At 42.6% G+C, this 19797-nt stretch overlaps 1 protein-coding gene across 1 annotated transcript in view; it reads left to right on the plus strand.

Moving 5' to 3' along the window:
* LOC124778634 (superoxide dismutase [Cu-Zn]-like) overlaps window positions 1-19797 on the plus strand; it is a 337243-nt gene that overhangs the window by 136717 nt on the left and 180729 nt on the right. Inside the window, exon 2 of the mRNA XM_047253691.1 lies at window positions 9916-9953. The gene's annotated coding sequence lies outside the window, so the exon portion shown is untranslated. The remainder of the gene's footprint in view (window positions 1-9915; window positions 9954-19797) is intronic.

The raw sequence follows: 19797 nt of genomic DNA on the forward strand, positions 1-19797 counted from the left end.
GTGCGCCCGTGAGCGCTGTGGTGTAACAAGGTCTCCCGACGAGCTGATCTCGCCGTAATGTCTACCCCCTCCCCCTATTCTCGTATTCACCATTTCCGTTGAGCGTCGCGCAGCATGAAACAATTGCTTTTTATAGCTCTTTATTGAATCGACAGCTAACCAAACGCAAGTGCTATTTTGTCGAAAACTGACATTGTGAGACCGTCACTGCGTAAAAATAAAGAATGATCTTCTTCTATACTAACAATACAACGACGAAACCGTCGTGTCCGTCTGTTTGGACACACTAATCTCCAAAACTACTACACGAAATTTCATGGGTTTTTCACAGGTAATTTGAGGGTAGCTTGGGGCAATATAAAGGCTTTATTTCATCAATATCGGATCGCAGAATATAAGATACCGTGATTTAAAGTTTTATCTAAAACCGTCCTGTTTGAACACGTTGCTCTCCAAAACAAGTAAGACGAATTTTCATCGGAATTTCTCAGGCAACTTGAGCGTAGCTTGGGTCAACGTACAAGCTTTAAAAAAGCTGTCGTAAATTAATATTTTCTCTCTTTCAAAGAATATAACACGACATAGGGAAACAGTTTTACTCATTGAGAAAGATTTTTTACTCTTTGAGGTTTGAACTGTATCATATTTGTGAAAATGCTTTTATTGATTGATACGTTCCATGTAATACCATCCAACATAATGAATACAGTGCTTATACAATCCACAACATGTTTAATCTACACTTCCACAAAGTTGTGTTTTCATGAATAACTACTGAACTGAAACTTCCTGACAGATTAAAACTGTGCGCCCGACCGAGACTCGAACTCGGGACCTTTACCTTTCGCGGGCAAGTGCTCTACCATCTGAGCTACCGAAGCACGACTCACGCCCCCTCCTCACAGCTTTACTTTTGCCAGTATCTCGTCTCCTACCTTCCAAACTTTACAGAAGCTCTCCTGCGAACCTTGCAGAACTAGCACTCCTGAAAGAAAGGATACTGCGGAGACATGCAGGAGAGCTTCTGTAAAGTTTGGAAGGTAGGAGACGAGATACTGGCATAAGTAAAGCTGTGACGATCTGGCGTCAGTCGTGCTTCGGTAGCTCAGATGGTAGAGCACTTGTCCGCGAAAGGCAAAGGTCCCGAGTTCGAGTCTCGGTCGGGCGCACAGTTTTAATCGGCCAGGAAGTTTCATATCAGCGCACACTCCGCTGCAGAGTGAAAATCTCATTCTGGGAACTACTGAACTGATGAAATTTGATATGGAGATAATCTGAAATCTGAGGAAGAACAGAGGCTACTTTAGAAAGGAAAAATTAAATAAATAAATAAAAGATGAATTGACCCATAAAAGTGTGAAGTAAGGGATGGAACATCCTTTTTTTACGTTAGTGAACAGAAACCATGTTAAAATATTATTAAATTTGTTGCATAATGTCCACATTGTGCGACCTGTAGTTACTTCAGTGCCACAATGCACTGATGTGCGCTACTGTCCATGCCCCTCTGCATCCACTACTCGGCAGCGATGCTGTGCATTCCACGTCAGTCATGCGTTGTGGGAGTGATGTGGCCTGGAGAAGGCGAGTGAGGGGCACACATTCTGAGCTGTGCTTATCAGAACAGGCAGGCACATGAGGTCAGCTGACATTACTACACATGCATCAGCTCACCGTCACTCATGGTGACTAAACTACTGATACGTGGGGGCAGTCATGGGTAACTTTTCTCCGCGTGGTTGACTGATAGTAAGCGGTAGTTCTGCCGCGTTGTTGTCTCCATTTTCTGCACAGATTTTCGACGACCGATCCTTCTGTCTTCTTCAGGTGCTACGAGTTCTGTTGCCATGTGACTCACTGCCTGGACTGCATCCGGACCGTGAATTATTGTTGGCCTCATGGCGCTGTTTATAGCCGCGCTCGATGCCCGACGCCCACTACGCCCTCCTCCGATGCTCTTTCCTTTTTCAAAGCTCGCTCTGATATTCCGCGCAACGTAGATTCTCTCTCGTGAATGTGATCACCGGTGATATTTTAATAAACTGAGTGCCGGATCGAAGCCTTATTTAAATCGGAAACGTCATCCGTGTTTATTAGGGTTTCTGACAGTGTAATTTCGATTGACACCTTCATTATGCTGTCCCAGAGACTGGCCGTTTGCACCACGATACTTGTCTCATCGTTTTTCGTTTCGTGATTATATTCGAGGCACTGCTCGCGTGACAGCTGAGTTGCTTATTTGTTTTAATCGGGTATGTCGCAGAGGTTCCTCAATCACTCTTCGACTGTACCGATATTCCGCATGACGTAAGACATGCCACATTCGCATGGAGTGCGATAAACACCCGTCTTTCGTAAACCTAGATCGTCTTTAACTTTACAAAGAATACTTTTTATCTTAGTTGAAGCGAGCGAAGTACACTGGATGGCATGTTTCCGTAGGAGTCTTCCGATCTTTCCGGATATTGTGTCAGCTTAATGTACACAAGCGAGTTTTGGCTTCTCTCCCTCGGGCTCAGTCTCAACCTCTTTGTGACTCGTTCTAGATTTTGACTGCGTCGCTCGTTAACTTTGATGCTCTGAGTACCCATTCCTTCGCGACACCAGTCTTAGGTGCTGTAATTCTCCGGCGAGGCTCTCCTTGTCTGGAAGTGTCTGTGGACCAGAGACTTCAGCACCGAATTGTGGCGAACGGTTATGGCTCGTGGCGTGTAGACAGATGCCAATGTGTGTAAGTTTTCTACATACGGTTTGACCCAGGTATCCGTCAGATTTTTTATATTCGTTGGATGGAGTTTAAATGTTCCAGGAGCTCTTGAAGCTTTTCCGCTTCATGTGGCATAAAATGGAAGCACCAACTCGGTAGAACACCAGGATGCACACTATTAGTACTAAGTAACAATTAATAATTTTGTGATGGTTCAAATGTCTCTAAGCACTATGGGACTTAACATCTGAGGTCATCAGTCCACTAGAACTTAGAAGTGCTTAAACCTAACTAACCTAAGGGCATCACACAAATCCATGCCCGAGGCAGGATTCGAACCTGCGACCGTAGCAGCAGCGCGGTTCCGGACTGAAGCTCCCAGAACCGCTCAGCAACAGCCAAGGTTGAAGTGCGTGGCTCAGTACGATTCTTGTAGGTAAAACGTTTAAATTTTATACAGATTCACCTTGAAATTCTAGCAGTGTATGGTTCAAATGAAATGTCACGTTCATCAGTAGTGAAATGGTGCCAATAGTATGCCGAAGGCGCCACAGATGTGGGTGATACCGATCAGTCATTCAGTTTAGATCTTGCACCATGAGATTTCTATCTTGTCGGCAGACAGGAAGAACATCGAGGGGGGGGGGGGGGGGAGGTTTTCTAATACTGAACAAGTTTGCACAGTCTTTGCCAAACGGCTCCTTGACCAAGGAGCGAATTTATATCCTAGAGGAACAGAATGAGCGGTAGAACGTTCCGATGGCCGTTTATACAGACTTGGTGATATTCAGTTAAAGCTGTGTGGGCTGCCATAATAATTTGTAACTTAGTTTTCGAAATCCCCTCATAATTATGAGAGTTCTATTGTTATATACTTCTGTAGACAAATAATGGAATACAAATGATGAGACATACTTAACATTGTGACATCTGTTTAACTATTACATTAATTTGTGATAAATAGCAGGCTGTTCTATTTTAGTGTGCTTGTTTGACGTTAGGTCCAGTCTGAATTTTTTCATTGACAATACGATTAATGTTTATTTATGTTTCAAAGTCGGAAGGAGGTGGACCAAATTCCTTAGGGAGGCTCCGTTAAAGTGATATACGTATATATATGCGTATTTATAACTTCTCAAGCAGACTGTTGAGGCTACCTTCTGAAGCTTGGTGCAGTCATTGGAGATGGTTCAATGGAGAGCTGTGCGGACAGCAAAAATGGATATATATATCCGTATATATAGCCGTAAGGTTTCTAAACGACGCATGTAGGTAAACGTTATTTTCTGCGCAAGTCAATATTTCTTCATGTATTAATTGTACTTTCCCTGAAAACCAAGATCTGTTTCCAAAAATAAAACAAAGAGTTAGGAAGAAAGTAAAATTATGACATAACGACACCTCGACGGCGAAATAAAAGCGAAGCAAAAGTTTAGCGAAGAAAAATGGCCGTGCTTTTTAGTGGAATGGTACTGTTCCACATGGGTAGAACTGATTCTGATTATACCGTGGATGTATTTTTTATAATCCACACTCGGTATGCTTCACTTAAATTCAAGAAAATGCTTCATCCAGTTAGCCAAGTATTTAATAGCTACACAGTGTCTTCCAGTTTTGTTAGGACTGTGGCTATGAAAAATGAATCAAGAATTATGTTCACAAAATCATTGTATTTATTCAAAATAATTACACTGCATCAATTCACAGCTGAAATCTTTTTAAAAGAGTTTCGAAACAGTCACTATAGTCCTTTTTTGGGACTTCATTTAGTATTGCAGTACTAATTTCTCGAATGTCCTTAACTGCTTCGTAACGGTGTCCTTTCATTGACAACATCAGTTTAGGGAACAATCAGAAGTCGCTTGGGGCCAAATGTGACGAATACGGCACGTGATTCGGGACTGTGATCCATTAGCTGGTCAAATACTTCGATTTGTAGGCTGGGGCACTGCTGTGGAGCAGCGACAAGGAACTTGCCACTTGGTATTCGACGAATTCTCTCCCGCAAACGATGGAGGACGCCATACTCAGGATTAACGGTTTGCGCCTCTGGTATAAACTCCTTGTGAATAATTCCTTTGTCTTCACAAGAATTCTGCATGCGTACTTTCTTTGGTATCGGCGTGTGTTGGCTCACTACGCTGCACTGTGCCGCTTTCTAAGAGGTCCGTATTGGAAACACCATGTCTCATCGCCAGTTACAATCGATCACGTGAAATCGGTATCAGTTTGGGCTGCCTGTAACAGGTCGTTACAAAGTTGGACTCCGCCATGTTTTTCACCGCCTGAAAGGGCGTGCGACACAAACCGTGCACAAACTTTTGCCCGAATTATCGTTCAAAATTTTGTGGCTAACAGTTTCCGTTGTTCTGGCAGCTCGTCAATGAGCAGTGCAGAAACACATCTATCTGATGCAATGATTTACGGCGACTTTTTGCACATTTTCGTCCTTGCGACTTGTTCATGGCTTTGATGCTTGTTGTGTGTCCTTAAAGACCTTTATGCCGTCATGAGATATTCGAAAGACTTAAATGATCTCTATCATAAACACTTTTCATCACGTCAAACGTTTCACTGGCGGGTTTGCCTAATTTAACACAAAATTTGTTGATGCCTCGGTGCTCTACCGCCACTTGCGACGAGTGTCAGACACGTACTGTTACATTCGTGGCCAGGATGCCTGCTGCAGCGGTGCTAAAGCTTTGATCTTCCACACTATTCTTGTTGAAACTTCAAGGATTGCAACGGCGCAACTCGCCAAGTGATACCATTGTTATTTGGATTTTCACAAGCGAAGTCTTAAAGCTATGAGGATATACTGTGTATGTGAATGTTAGAACAGATACTTAGACCGATTACAGGAAAATCTTTCGACATTCTTCGCCAAGTGAGCTGGTGTTCCGTCTCTAGTGACTTCTACGTTGAATGCTAACCAGCTTTTTTTTATTTTCAGGCAGTTAAGTTGAAATGCTGAATGGTTTAGTACAAGACGTTACAGAAAAATTTAGAGCAGAGGAGTGCAGTGCGCTACAAAACTCGCAGAAAATTTCTGCATCGCGTTTATTTGCTTGCCAGGAGGGGCTACTGCACTGAAAGGAAACTTTTTCCTCTCTGTTCACTACTCGTTTCGTGTACTGAGACATTATATCCGTGTTTTTCTGCGCTAAATGCCTGAGTGCAACATCAGAGGGAAAATTCACACCGCCTATTCACACTGCGCTGCTGAAGAACCGAATTAAATACGGGGGTGTAAAATATCTGACTAGTTCGAGAGAGGGAGGAACAAATGATAAATGCGACACTGGAATGCTAGCACGGAGGCGGGGAGATCCGAGCGACTCGCGTTCGCTCCACGCGGCTGCACAGCGAAACCCGAAACTGCAGCGGACAGCAGAGCGAACCCCTAAAAGGCAGTCGCGTTTCCAGCGCATTAGGCTGCACTGCGCAGCGCCGTGCTCTCAGCTCAGGTGAGCCACCCACCCCCACCCCCACCTGCACGGCTGCGCGTGTGTGTGACTGGGGGAAGCGTGGGCACACGGGGGTGAATGGATGCGCGCGAGTTAGACGTGGGACGTGTTAATTGCAGCGTTAATTAGCCTCGTTAGGGGATGCGCCGGCGCCAGCGGCAGCTCTGCCGGCCTGCCGGAGCGGCTACCTGTCGTTGGCTGCTCTCTGTGTGCGGTAGTAGGCGCCGCGGGACGGCGACGAGGGCGTCGCCTGCGAAACGCGGTGCGATGCCTGCCCACAAAACACCCCTCACAGGAAAACGTCTACTGCGTACCTCATGTGAATATTCCACCGGAATATCCTTGCGGTTCAGGCAGTCTCTTTCCTCCGTAAAGGATTGCCAACCTCTTCATCTCAGAGCAGTGCTTGCACCCTACGTCCTTAATTATTTTACTCCAGTCTCCGTTCTCCTCTACAGTTTCTACCCTCTACTGCTCCCCTCTAATGCTATGGAAGTTAGATCCTAACGTCTTAACACATGTCCTATCATTCCGTCCCGTATTCTTGTCGGTGTTTTCCACAAACTGCGCTCTTCGTCGATACTGCGGAAAACCTCTACATTCCTTATCTCACAAGTCCACCTAATACTCAACATCGTTCTATGACACCACGTGTCAAACGCTCTTCTTTTCTGGGTTTTCCAACAGTGCATGATTCACTACTATGCAGAATTGTCTTTCAAACGTGCATTTTCAGACGCTTCTTCCGGAAATTAAGGCCAACGTTTGATACAAGTTCATGTCTTTTGGCCATGAATGTCCTCTTTATCTGAGCTAATCTACATTTTATGGCCTTCAGGCTTCGTCAGTCATGAATTTCTTAACAATGTCTACATCGTGGAGACCAATTTTGACGTTAAATTTCTCGCTATTCTCATTTCTGCTACTCCTTATTACTTTCGCCTTTTTGCTTTTTACCGTCAGTCCGTATTCTGTACTCCTTACACTCTTTACTTCATTCAACAGATCCTGTAATATTTCTTCATTTTCACTCATTATAGCAATATCATCAGCGAATCTTAGCATTGATAACCTTTCACCCTGAGCTTTAATCCCACTCTTGAAGCTTTCTTATATTTTCGTCATTACTTCTTCGATGTATAGTTTCAATATTAGGGGCGAAATACCCTTTTTAATCCGAACACTTCGTTCTTGGTCTTCCAGTCTTTCTGTTCCCTGTTGGTTCTTTTACATAGTGTATATTATCCGTCTTTCCCTACAGCGTACTTCCATTTTTCTCAGAATTTTGAACGTCTCGCATCATCTGACACAGCCTAACGCTTTTTCCAGGTCGACAAATCCCATGAACGTGCCTCGATTTTTCTTCATTCTTGCTTCCTTTATTAAGCGCAATTTCAGAACTGCCTCTCTGGTGCCTTTACCTTTCCTAAAGCCCAACTGATTATCACCTATCAAATCCCTAGTTTTTTCATTCTGCTGTATATTATTATTGTTAGCAACTTGGGTGCATGAGCTATAAAGCTGACTGGCTCCTAATTCTCGCTCTTATCTGCCATTGATATCTTCGCGTTTGTGTGGCTGATATTTTTCCGAAAATCTGATTGTATGTCCTCAGTCTCATAGATTCTTCATATCAGCTTAGATAGTTCTCTTGTCGCCTCTTTCCCCAATGATTTTAGAAATTTCCGGGGGATGTTATCAACCCCTCATCTGATCGCAGTTCTCCTAAACCTCTGTTAAACTCTGACTCTAATATGGGATCTCAGTAAAACTTCTTGTGCGTATAAGACGTGTATTTTCTCGTTTAACACTAAGATTACGTCACTAACCTCACATGTAACCAACTTTCTTCTTAGCACAAAGCCTTCACTGTAGACGTGGGAAGCGGGAGCTGGGCCTAACGAGCCGTTGATATCGAGGTCTTCAGTGGCTGAGTACAAGCACGGACTGAACAAGAAGCTAGTCGCTTCGTTGTTTCCAAAGGAATCACCGCATCATTCGCTTTAGCGACTTATGAAAACTATGAAAAAAGGAAATTTAGAAGGCTGGACGGGGAACTGGATTCTTCTGCTTCCGAATACGCATCAAGTGTCTTAACCATTGCGCCACCTTGCCCTCTCACTAAGGAAACATATAAGGCGCTTAGAGCTTTCAATTGTCGTAGAAGCAGCTGTGTTCTCCCTTCTCTCAAAAGAAAAGCTACGATCCTATGGGATATCGACAGCATTTCAGGAGGTGCACTTCCTGTAAAGCGGTTGACGCGTGCTAACACGCAGTGCATGATATTTTTACAGAAGAAAACCTCGCTACAGGGAGGTGGCTTAGTAATTGTTAGCGTCTCTTTGGAACAATCTTGCGAAATCGGGCAAGTCAACATGTAAAACGAATAAGTGCTGTTTATTATCGCATATGCAGTAAATGAAAAACTTCTTCTCCATCAGCTAAGTCAAGAAATCATTAACATATATCCTCTATTCGGAACAAGGCTTACTACAGGTTTTAAAACATTTCGTGAGAGTATCCCGCTCACCGCTTCGTAGCTGGACTAAGTCCTCGATTTGACGAAAGAATAATTCTTCTCGGCAACAGCTACAGTTCCTATCAAACAGCGAATATGTGCAACATCTTGATGTTTGTGAGAAAGACGCTAACGACTTTACTTACTCTATCTACAGATGTGGCAATGACGTACTTACATATCTAACGTTCTAAAAGTTTTGATATGTGCTGAAGCACATCCAGTTGAAAATGGCTAAACTTCGAAATTAAAAGTGTGGATTTCGTAAACAAATAATGTACTGCCAAAGAAAAGATTAATGTCACTAAAAAACCTTCTGTTATTGTAATAAAGCTAGGTGTAATGTCTGTGAAATTCATATTATTCAACGTTACTGGACTCGTTACTATGTACAAATGTACTCAAAGCACCAGAAAGAGAAGCGAAAAGGTTGCCTTGGTAGGGTCTTCCATCGTTGATAAGTACGGTGTTATGACTTGAGAGTATTGCAAAGATTCGACGTCTCGTGTAATAGTTGTCGAGAAATAATGCTACTCTGTCGAAAGCAGATGATTGAATTTCGCCCTTTTAACAACAATAATTCTGTATGTTTTCAGGACAATTGATATAGCAGCCACAGTTCACACTTTCTCTCATGAGAAATAACAAATAAATTATTATTTTATTTTGTACAGAGCCACGATATGGTAAGCAAGTAGTTTACCATTATTAGACAACTGAATACTCGCCTGCGTTTTCTTTTTCGCTCAGTTGCTCACACATGCAAATAAACAATGTTTCTGCTCATTACTTAAAAAATTTCACAGAGTAAAGTGCTCTTTACAACTTGGTACACACTCATTCGGCGATCACTCTACTTGTGGTATGATTCACCTTATCAAACGTAATCGAAGTAATTTAGCTAGAAGGATTCTTATCACCAACACACATTACAATTATTTCTACTGGTATATAGTCAACAATATTCACAGCCTGCCAGCGCGCATGAGAAAAATGGGGCACTGTCAAAACATACCGACTTCAAAGAACTCCATCACAAATATCTTAGAAGAATACTACAGGCAAAATTCATACTGGTGGCAGCTCCTTGCAATGTTTCAGTATGATCACTTAATCAAAACGTATTTTTTTTAAATACTCATGTCTCATAGTTTTCTTTTTGTCTATCAATAATAAAGTTAAATATGTTCTGCCACATGAATGATTCTTTTTATTTCTTCCAGATACTGCAACGTGATCAACTAGTACAGCCCTAAACGAGGTGAGTTCATTGACACTACGAAAATATTTTAATGTCTTCGATGGTAGAGAATACATTTACCAGAGCCAGAGTCAATAGAAATATTGGCCTGTTTTATTGACTTAGTTATTTTGTCCCGATTTTATGCATAAAGCCCCTGTGTAAATAACGAATTTTAATGAGTGGCTAGCATGGGAGAGTCTTCCATATTGTACCAATTAGCTTTTGTGATATTTCAAGATATCATTGTGGTTTATCGCCTAACACCTATGAATATGATATAAATTCTAACAGTGCCAAGAAAATCATGAAACTTGTCAGTGTAATCTTGTCACTATTCTAGTATGAAATGGGGATATGTAAGACTATTATATGACCTACTAAGGACAACTAAGGATCAGCACGTTTTATAATGTCAAATGTTTTTAAAAGGTATGGAAGTGAGACGCTGTTCTATGTTTGAATCTGTCAAGCAACCGCAGGGTTAATTCTATGGACTGAATGATACAGTTTTGAGGGTCACATAATTTATCTTCTCCTTGCATGTGGTTTCATTTGCCTTTGTCGACAACTGTGGTTCTTGAGATAGATAGTATGGGGTAGTTCCCACTACCATATTATTTGTTGTCTTGGTTCTTTAGTAATGAGTTCCTCATGCCATGTGAATAATTGATGGTAACCAATAATCAAATATCTGAAATCTGAATTGGATTACTGTTATTCCATTGACGAAATAAGGACTGGCTGGCTACCCTTCTCTCACTTCAGTAGTGACCAAACTCTTCTTGTAATGAAGTAAATGGAGGTAAGATAAATCAGGGAAATAGATCTCATGTCAAAATAGCCTTTTTTATCAATAATAAATCCTCCTTTACTTTCCTATAAGCTGTATTTAGTTTTATATTTACATTACATCGTTGTTGTAAATAAATGAAAATTGTATGATACAGACATGTCATTACTATTTTTAGTTCCCTAGCTTAATCAACATGCAATAAAAATTTTAATATGTCAGCGAAATACGATGGGTGGCCGAGCGGTTCTAGGCGCTTCAGTCCGGAAAAGCGCGACAGCTACGTTCGCAGGTTCGAATCCTGCCTCGGGCGTGGATGTGTGTGATGTCCTTAGGTTAGTTAGGTTTAAGTACTTCTAAGTTCTAGGTTACTGATGACCTCAGATGTTAAGTCCCATAGTGCTCAGAGCCATTTGAACCATTTTGAAATACGAAGGCCACCAAATAAATTAATATCTGTAAGAATCCAAAGCCACCAGGTTTCTCATGCCAGAAACATATTTAAAATACCTGCAAAAACCGATGTGGACGTGGAATAATAAATAAAGTAATTTTTAGGAGGCTAAAAAATGTTAAGAGTTCAATACAGATAAAACTTTCAAAATGAGAAGCAGGGGGTGTATTACATCAGAAAATGTAGAGACGAAATTGAGACAAATAGAAAAGATGCTTAGCACGAATTCCAGACTCAGAGTACCAAAATTGCAAAGAAACATTACGATTGGCCAGGAACAGAAAGAAACCACAGGTTATTATGTATTTTAAAGAAGTACTAGAAAAAGAGCTTAAATATTCCGAAAGTGTAGATGTTGAAAGGAAGAATAATTCTGACAACAAAGAAATTAAATATCAAAAGCAATCTGGAAAGTCGAAAAAATTTTAAAAAATCTCGGCTTATAGAAATACAAGAAAATTTCACCAAAAATAGTACTAGAAATTTTTATCAAACTTTTAAATGTATACTAAGAGCGCATCAAGCACCAAGCATTTGTTCAAAGATGACAATGGTAAAGTAGGATTAAATAATGATGAATCTTGTGAAATATAAGTAACATTTTTTGACAGACGCATAAATTCTCCAGTTACAACAGTTAAATCAGAATTATCAGGAATACAAAAAAATTATTGAGAAAGATTTCCCACAAATAAAGCCAGAAATTCCTGAAGCCATCAAAAACTCTAAAACAGTAAACTAAGTGGTGAAAGCACAATGACAGCAGAATTATGCAAATAAATGAAGCCAAAGCATACAAATGCTTTTTTACAGCATCTGGAAAACAAAACTGATTTCAGAAGAGTAGAAGATGCCATTATCTGATTACAACAAAAAGAAAGATCCATAAAATGTCAGCACTTAAAAAGGAATGTCACTTCTACTAGTAGTATACAATATATTAGAAAAAAATGTGGCATACAGTGTATCATAAACAAATTCTCCTCAACAAAGTTGAAGAATATTTGAAGGAAGGTACTGCTCAACACAGATTTATAACTTAAAATCAATAATTAGCCATAGAATGTTATTCAGCGAGCTCATAATATTATAATTTATTGATTTCAAGATAACAATTGATTTTGTCAACAGAAAGAAATGAGATAAAATCATGAGATGATTTGAAGTTAAAGTAAAATTAGCAAACATAATTAATGAAACTGTAAGGAGTACAATACCTAAAGGGAAAACTGTTGGAGAAATATCTCATTCATTTGAAAGAAAAGCTGTTATTGGATAAGGCGATGGGTTATCAACTGTACTGTTTAACTGTGCTTCAGAAAAAAATGTATCTGGAATCTGGAGCTAAAAATCACGAAGTGGAATATTCTGAGAAGGAGATACAATGAAGTGCCTGTAAACTATATGGGTTTCATAGAGGATTTTGCAGTACTTTCAGGAAATACGACAGAGGAAGTTACTCAAGTAAATCGTATGGGAAGAGTAGCCAAGACAACTGGTTTCAGAATTTCAACTGAAAAAGCTTCATGAAAAATATAAAAAGTACTACAGTATACATAAACACACAGGTAGATTCAATACAGAGAGTTAGTAACTTGAAATAAGTTGGAGAAACAGTACAGTAGCCTGTACTAGAATAATTTGCAAAAGATACAAGGCTTGATAAAATATATTTGACTACAAATGTCTATAACAAGAAATGCGTGTCTAGAAATACAAAACTAATACGCCACTCTACCATGGAAAGCCCAGAATATTTATATGCACAGGAATGCTTAACAATGACTATAAGCTGGAGGAGAAGATGAAAGAGTGCTGGAAAAATAGGAAACAGGAAATGAAGTTGTTACGTAGTCCTATTTGGTCAATTAGAAGATAAAAATTGGGAGCAACATACCCTTAAAGGCCAGAAAAGCAAAAAACTAATTCTTAATTAATTCTCTTTTCCTCTCAGTTCTCTCACAATTCGATTAACTTCAGTTATCTACAGTAGACTAACGACGTTCTTACTTGACCAAATTTCTGGTTCCATAGCCCTCCAAGTAAATATTAACTTTGGCTCCATAGCGATTCAAATAAATATCATGTCTTAACTTTGAGATCTTGCCTATTCGAACAGTTGCCACATAATGATGAGCTGTGTTTAAATCCATGTATCCTGCCAGTTCTTTAGATTTCCTGCATACGTTACACAAGAAGCAATGTTTGTACCGAAGGCAACTATAGATGATACAGGCATCGCAACATTTCAGTGCATTAGTTCTTCCAAGTCATTTTTTGAATATCGTGGCTTCCACTCGACACAAGGAGCGTATGCATTTTAGATGTTTGGTCCGTATATGTCATATGCATAAATACGCATGCCATGCCTATGCATCTCTGCAGACACAGTGTTTTTTTTTCTTTTTTTGTAAAATGTACACTCCTGGAAATTGAAATAAGAACACCGTGAATTCATTGTCCCAGGAAGGGGAAACTTTATTGACACATTCCTGGGGTCAGATACATCGCATGATCACACTGACAGAACCACAGGCACATAGACACAGGCAACAGAGCATGCACAATGTCGGCACTAGTACAGTGTATATCCACCTTTCGCAGCAATGCAGGCTGCTATTCTCCCATGGAGACGATCGTAGAGATGCTGGATGTAGTCCTGTGGAACGGCTTGCCATGCCATTTCCACCTGGCGCCTCAGTTGGACCAGCGTTCGTGCTGGACGTGCAGACCGCGTGAGACGACGCTTCATCCAGTCCCAAACATGCTCAATGGGGGACAGATCCGGAGATCTTGCTGGCCAGGGTAGTTGACTTACACCTTCTAGAGCACGTTGGGTGGCACGGGATACATGCGGACGTGCATTGTCCCGTTGGAACAGCAAGTTCCCTTGCCGGTCTAGGAATGGTAGAACGATGGGTTCGATGACGGTTTGGATGTACCGTGCACTATTCAGTGTCCCCTCGACGATCACCAGTGGTGTACGGCCAGTGTAGGAGATCGCTCCCCACACCATGATGCCGGGTGTTGGCCCTGTGTGCCTCGGTCGTATGCAGTCCTGATTGTGGCGCTCACCTGCACGGCGTCAAACACGCATACGACCATCATTGGCACCAAGGCAGAAGCGACTCTCATCGCTGAAGACGACACGTCTCCATTCGTCCCTCCATTCACGCCTGTCGCGACACCACTGGAGGCGGGCTGCACGATGTAAGTCCGTCAACTGCACATACGGTTCACGTCCACGCTGTCGCGGCATGCTACCAGTGTTAAAGACTGCGATGGAGCTCCGTATGCCACGGAAAACTGGCTGACACTGACGGCGGCGGTGCACAAATGCTGCGCAGCTAGCGCCATTCGACGGCCAACACCGCGGTTCCTGGTGTGTCCGCTGTGCCGTGCGTGTGATCATTGCTTGTACAGCCCTCTCGCAGTGTCCGGAGCAAGTATGGTGGGTCTGACACACCGGTGTCAATGTGTTCTTTTTTCCATTTCCAGGAGTGTATATTTTGCTTGAATGAAACCCAAGACAACAACAATTTTATCACTGTTGACATCCCTGACATCTGATGTAATTTATGGGTGTGATTAAAAGCACCTTAATACGAGTTTTCGCTTCCTTCGCACAAGGTCCCGGGTTCGATTGCCGGCGGGGTCAGGAATTCCCTGTCTCGAGATGACTGGGTGTGGTGTCGTCATTATTATCATTCATCCCCATTACTGTCGGAGGAAGGCAATGGCAAACCACCTCCGCTAGGACCTTGCCCAGTCGGTGGTGCGGGTATCTCGCATCGTTCCCTACGCTCCTCGGAGTATGGGACCTCTTCATCATGCATCACATACAGAATCCAAGAATTTAACAATTTCCTGCCATACCTTCTGAATGTTCAGAGATTTTTCCACTAATTTTCCATGTTCTATGCAGACACGTAAGCGTCCCCTGTCATACAGTTTTGATTAGTGAAGAATAAACAACTCTACAGACATGACGTAGAAAAGCTGTAGTTGCACGAACGCAGAAGCGGCTCATGAAAGGAAAAGTACTAAGCATGAAAATACTTAGTCTGTAGCAGCTGCACTGATTTGACTTAGAGAAAGAGGGTCTTGTTTCTGGCATCGAAGTCAACACCCCAGAAATGCAAGGCAAATGTTTGTCAACGTTGCCATACGTGTTAGCGAAAACTTAGATAAATCATTAAAGAAATGTCAGCCGAAGATCGCAAGTCGAAAACCGACACGCAGTACTCAACAAATAGTCACGATAGCCTCAACAATTTCGTATAACTTTTCATTATTCTTCACGCCAACTAGGCCTATAGTATTCAGTACACCATAGAGGCTGATATGCGAGATGGACGATTAGAATTTTTGAAACATTTCGCTCAGTAATAAAAGCCCGAGTTGGATAAGAATGGGGCAGGAAATTGACAGGATTTTTTCATAGGACCTCGGTCTTCAGTGATTTGGAGAAATTTTGGAGAACTAAATACATGAATGCAATTCCACGGAATCAACCCCAACGGTAACTGGATATACTATTTATTTACTTCTCCAATAAAAGCACATTGGCTCGAGCTCAGAAGGCTTATCTTCAGTGGTGATATAAACAATTGTAATGCAAACGCATTGCCACAGTTACAATGTTTCACGTGGTACATTTGTGTACCCAGTCGTCGATTTCACTTTTTTATCAACAATGGACAGAGAAATATCAATGGAAAACATTATCGTAGTTGTGACACTGCGTTTGTATTACGCGTATGTTTCGCCACTGAAGATAGGCGCAGAGACCGTGAAACATTTACAGTCTCAGTGACCAAATAAATAAACGGTGAGAACAGGGACTGTTGCAAATTATATCGTTCAGTTTAATTTCACTGTCACGGCATTTTCCCCTCCCGTTACGGAGAACATATTCACAATGAACGAATAGTTAGACGGGACTTTAACACTGTTCCTTCCAGGTGTAAGTCAAGCCCCTTAATCATCTCCCCACATCGAAAAAGTCTAATGAGTTGCATACTCGCTTTAGCGAAGTTTGCAACCAGAAGCTTCTGACGTCTCAACGGACACAATGGATACAAGTTGGCGTCGTGGTGAGATCAGCAATAGCCGTTCTACTGACATGGCTTTCCAGAGTGAATATTTATATTGTTGGCATTTGTAACCTGGATGACGAGACATAGCATCTTCTGTGGCGTGTAATCACCAACATTGATACGAACCTGACGCCAGTGGGTGAGGTTGCCCAGAGATGGACACTGTACTCGTACTTGGGAGGACGTCAGTCTAAATCCCCATGCGGCCATCCAGATTTAGGTTTTCTGTGATTTCCTTAACTCGCTTAATGTGGATGGCGGGACGATTTCTTTGGAAGAGCGTGGTCGATTTTCTTCTCTAACGTTGTGTGCACCGTCTTTGATGATTATGTAGTCGAAGTGACGTTAAACAAAATTCCCTTTTAACACGTTTTTGGAAAGACGCTTTCTTGTCTGTCTGTTCGGAACAAATTTTGCTGTTCATTTTAACTAGAGGCTTGAATTTTTAAGCGTAGCTCATAATTGGATAACAGCTTGCTTTCTCGTCGACCTGTTGGTTGGAGATGGTGGTTCGGTGCAAAAGGATGGTAAGTAAGATATCTCGCCTGCCCACAGGACCGGCATGTTGTGCATATAGTATCGGAATGCGTGCCAGGCGCTTTGCGAGTGGAAGAGCATGGATGAGCAGAAAGCAGAGAGGGGGAGGAAGGTTAGATCGACAGAGAGATAGAGGAGGACATGTGACACATACACTCCTGGAAATGGAAAAAAGAACACATTGACACCGGTGTGTCAGACCCACCATACTTGCTCCGGACACTGCGAGAGGGCTGTACAAGCAATGATCACACCAGGAACCGCGGTGTTGGCCGTCGAATGGCGCTAGCTGCGCAGCATTTGTGCACCGCCGCCGTCAGTGTCAGCCAGTTTGCCGTGGCATACGGAGCTCCATCGCAGTCTTTAACACTGGTAGCATGCCGCGACAGCGTGGACGTGAACCGTATGTGCAGTTGACGGACTTTGAGCGAGGGCGTATAGTGGGCATGCGGGGGGCCGGGTGGACGTACCGCCGAATTGCTCAACACGTGGGGCGTGAGGTCTCCACAGTACATCGATGTTGTCGCCAGTGGTCAGCGGAAGGTGCACGTGCCCGTCGACCTGGGACCGGACCGCAGCGACGCACGGATGCACGCCAAGACCGTAGGATCCTACGCAGTGCCGTAGAGGACCGCACCGCCACTTCCCAGCAAATTAGGGACACTGTTGCTCCTGGGGTATCGGCGAGGACCATTCGCAACCGTCTCCATGAAGCTGGGCTACGGTCCCGCACACCGTTAGGCCGTCTTCCGCTCACGCCCCAACATCGTGCAGCCCGCCTCCAGTGGTGTCGCGACAGGCGTGAATGGAGGGACGAATGGAGACGTGTCGTCTTCAGCGATGAGAGTCGCTTCTGCCTTGGTGCCAATGATGGTCGTATGCGTGTTTGGCGCCGTGCAGGTGAGCGCCACAATCAGGACTGCATACGACCGAGGCACACAGGGCCAACACCCGGCATCATGGTGTGGGGAGCGATCTCCTACACTGGCCGTACACCACTGGTGATCGTCGAGGGGACACTGAATAGTGCACGGTACATCCAAACCGTCATCGAACCCATCGTTCTACCATTCCTAGACCGGCAAGGGACAATGCACGTCCGCATGTATCCCGTGCCACCCAACGTGCTCTAGAAGGTGTAAGTCAACTACCCTGGCCAGCACGATCTCCGGATCTGTCCCCCATTGAGCATATTTGGGACTGGATGAAGCGTCGTCTCACGCGGTCTGCACGTCCAGCACGAACGCTGGTCCAACTGAGGCGCCAGGTGGAAATGGCATGGCAAGCCGTTCCACAGGACTACATCCAGCATCTCTACGATCGTCTCCATGGGAGAATAGCAGCCTGCATTGCTGCGAAAGGTGGATATACACTGTACTAGTGCCGACATTGTGCATGCTCTGTTGCCTGTGTCTATGTGCCTGTGGTTCTGTCAGTGTGATCATGTGATGTATCTGACCCCAGGAATGTGTCAATAAAGTTTCCCCTTCCTGGAACAATGAATTCACGGTGTTCTTATTTCAATTTCCAGGAGTGTATATACGGATGAAGCTACAGATAACGTATATAAATTCATCAAAATGTTTAAAATCCATTGGAGAAATTTCATACACACAAGACTAAATAACGGAAAATAATTATTTAAAGAAAAATAAATTTGTAATATAACACGTTTTTAAATCAAGCTAAAACTTACAAAATAATTTTTCCTAGCCTCTGAAAATCCCTAACCCCATACAGATAGCCTCAAAAGCTACGCTTGTGAATTTTCATAGCTGTGAAAATCCTCGTTAAGATTTATAACGGAAAACATGCGGCGCATGCAGCAGATAATAGTTAGGAAGTGAACTGTTCATGCATCTTGTATCTTGAGAAAACAGTGAACAGTCCACGATACATCCACAATGTTATCCACACTACTCTGTTGCTGTTTCCAGACGTCAGGAGGAATACGAGAACACCCTCTATCGGCAAACGACAGCCGGACACAAACTTCATTTCTTCCTTTCCCAGGCGCACTCGTTATCTACCGCGGCTAATACTATCACCAGAGCTGTTCCACATCGAAAAAGGATATGGTCTCCACACTGATGCATCTATGATTATTATCATATGCAGTGTGTGAAATGTGGAAAAAGTGATGAAATTCTCTTTAAATAGGAGTATTTCTCAATAGTATTCAGTTTTTTGCATTCCATCGATATAGTTGGATGTCTATTCAGGTTAAATGTGAACGCTCTGAGATAGGTAGATTGACATGCATGACAAACAATACACACCACTTGATGTTGGGCAAATTATGGTTTTTGCAGCGTGTCAGTTCAAAAAAAAATATTTGTCGGGTTTTTGCCGCGTCATTGCATTAATACTTTACTGGATTCCTTGCCGGAGCAATTCTTAATATGTCCACGACGTCTCGCAATGTATCCTTCCACATTCGTCAAAAGATGGACATAAATGTCATGGACGCTCTGCGAACTGGTCTGGTAAGAAACCCGAGAAGATTTTATTATCTGCTGGTCAGCATTGCCACTTGAAATACACAGTAGTACGCTTATGATCTCGGCATCGGGAGTCGAAGTTACCTATGTACAGACGCGCGAGACCAACAATAGTTCACATTTTGGTTGGAATCCAGGCACTAAGTACACATAATAACAAAATTCACAGCACCTGGAGAAGATGACTGTGTGGTAGTCAAAATATGATGCATAAAATGAAGAAAAAATTCGACTGAACACCCTGAAGCACACCGTTAATAGCTTGCAACCTCTTCATTCATTATTCATTAACCGTTTAAATTTAAGCTTCGACTGCTGAGTTTGGATATCATTTACATGTTTTTAACGTTGCATAATGTGAGGTGTTAGTTGTGCTGTTTTGCATTCTCCTGTTCAAAAATGGTTCTGAGCACTATGCGACTTAACTTCTGAGGTCATCAGTCGCCTAGAACTTAGAACTAATTAAACCCAACTAACCTAA

The sequence above is a fragment of the Schistocerca piceifrons genome, chromosome 1, assembly GCF_021461385.2.
Source record: "Schistocerca piceifrons isolate TAMUIC-IGC-003096 chromosome 1, iqSchPice1.1, whole genome shotgun sequence".
Taxonomy (NCBI): domain Eukaryota; kingdom Metazoa; phylum Arthropoda; class Insecta; order Orthoptera; family Acrididae; genus Schistocerca; species Schistocerca piceifrons.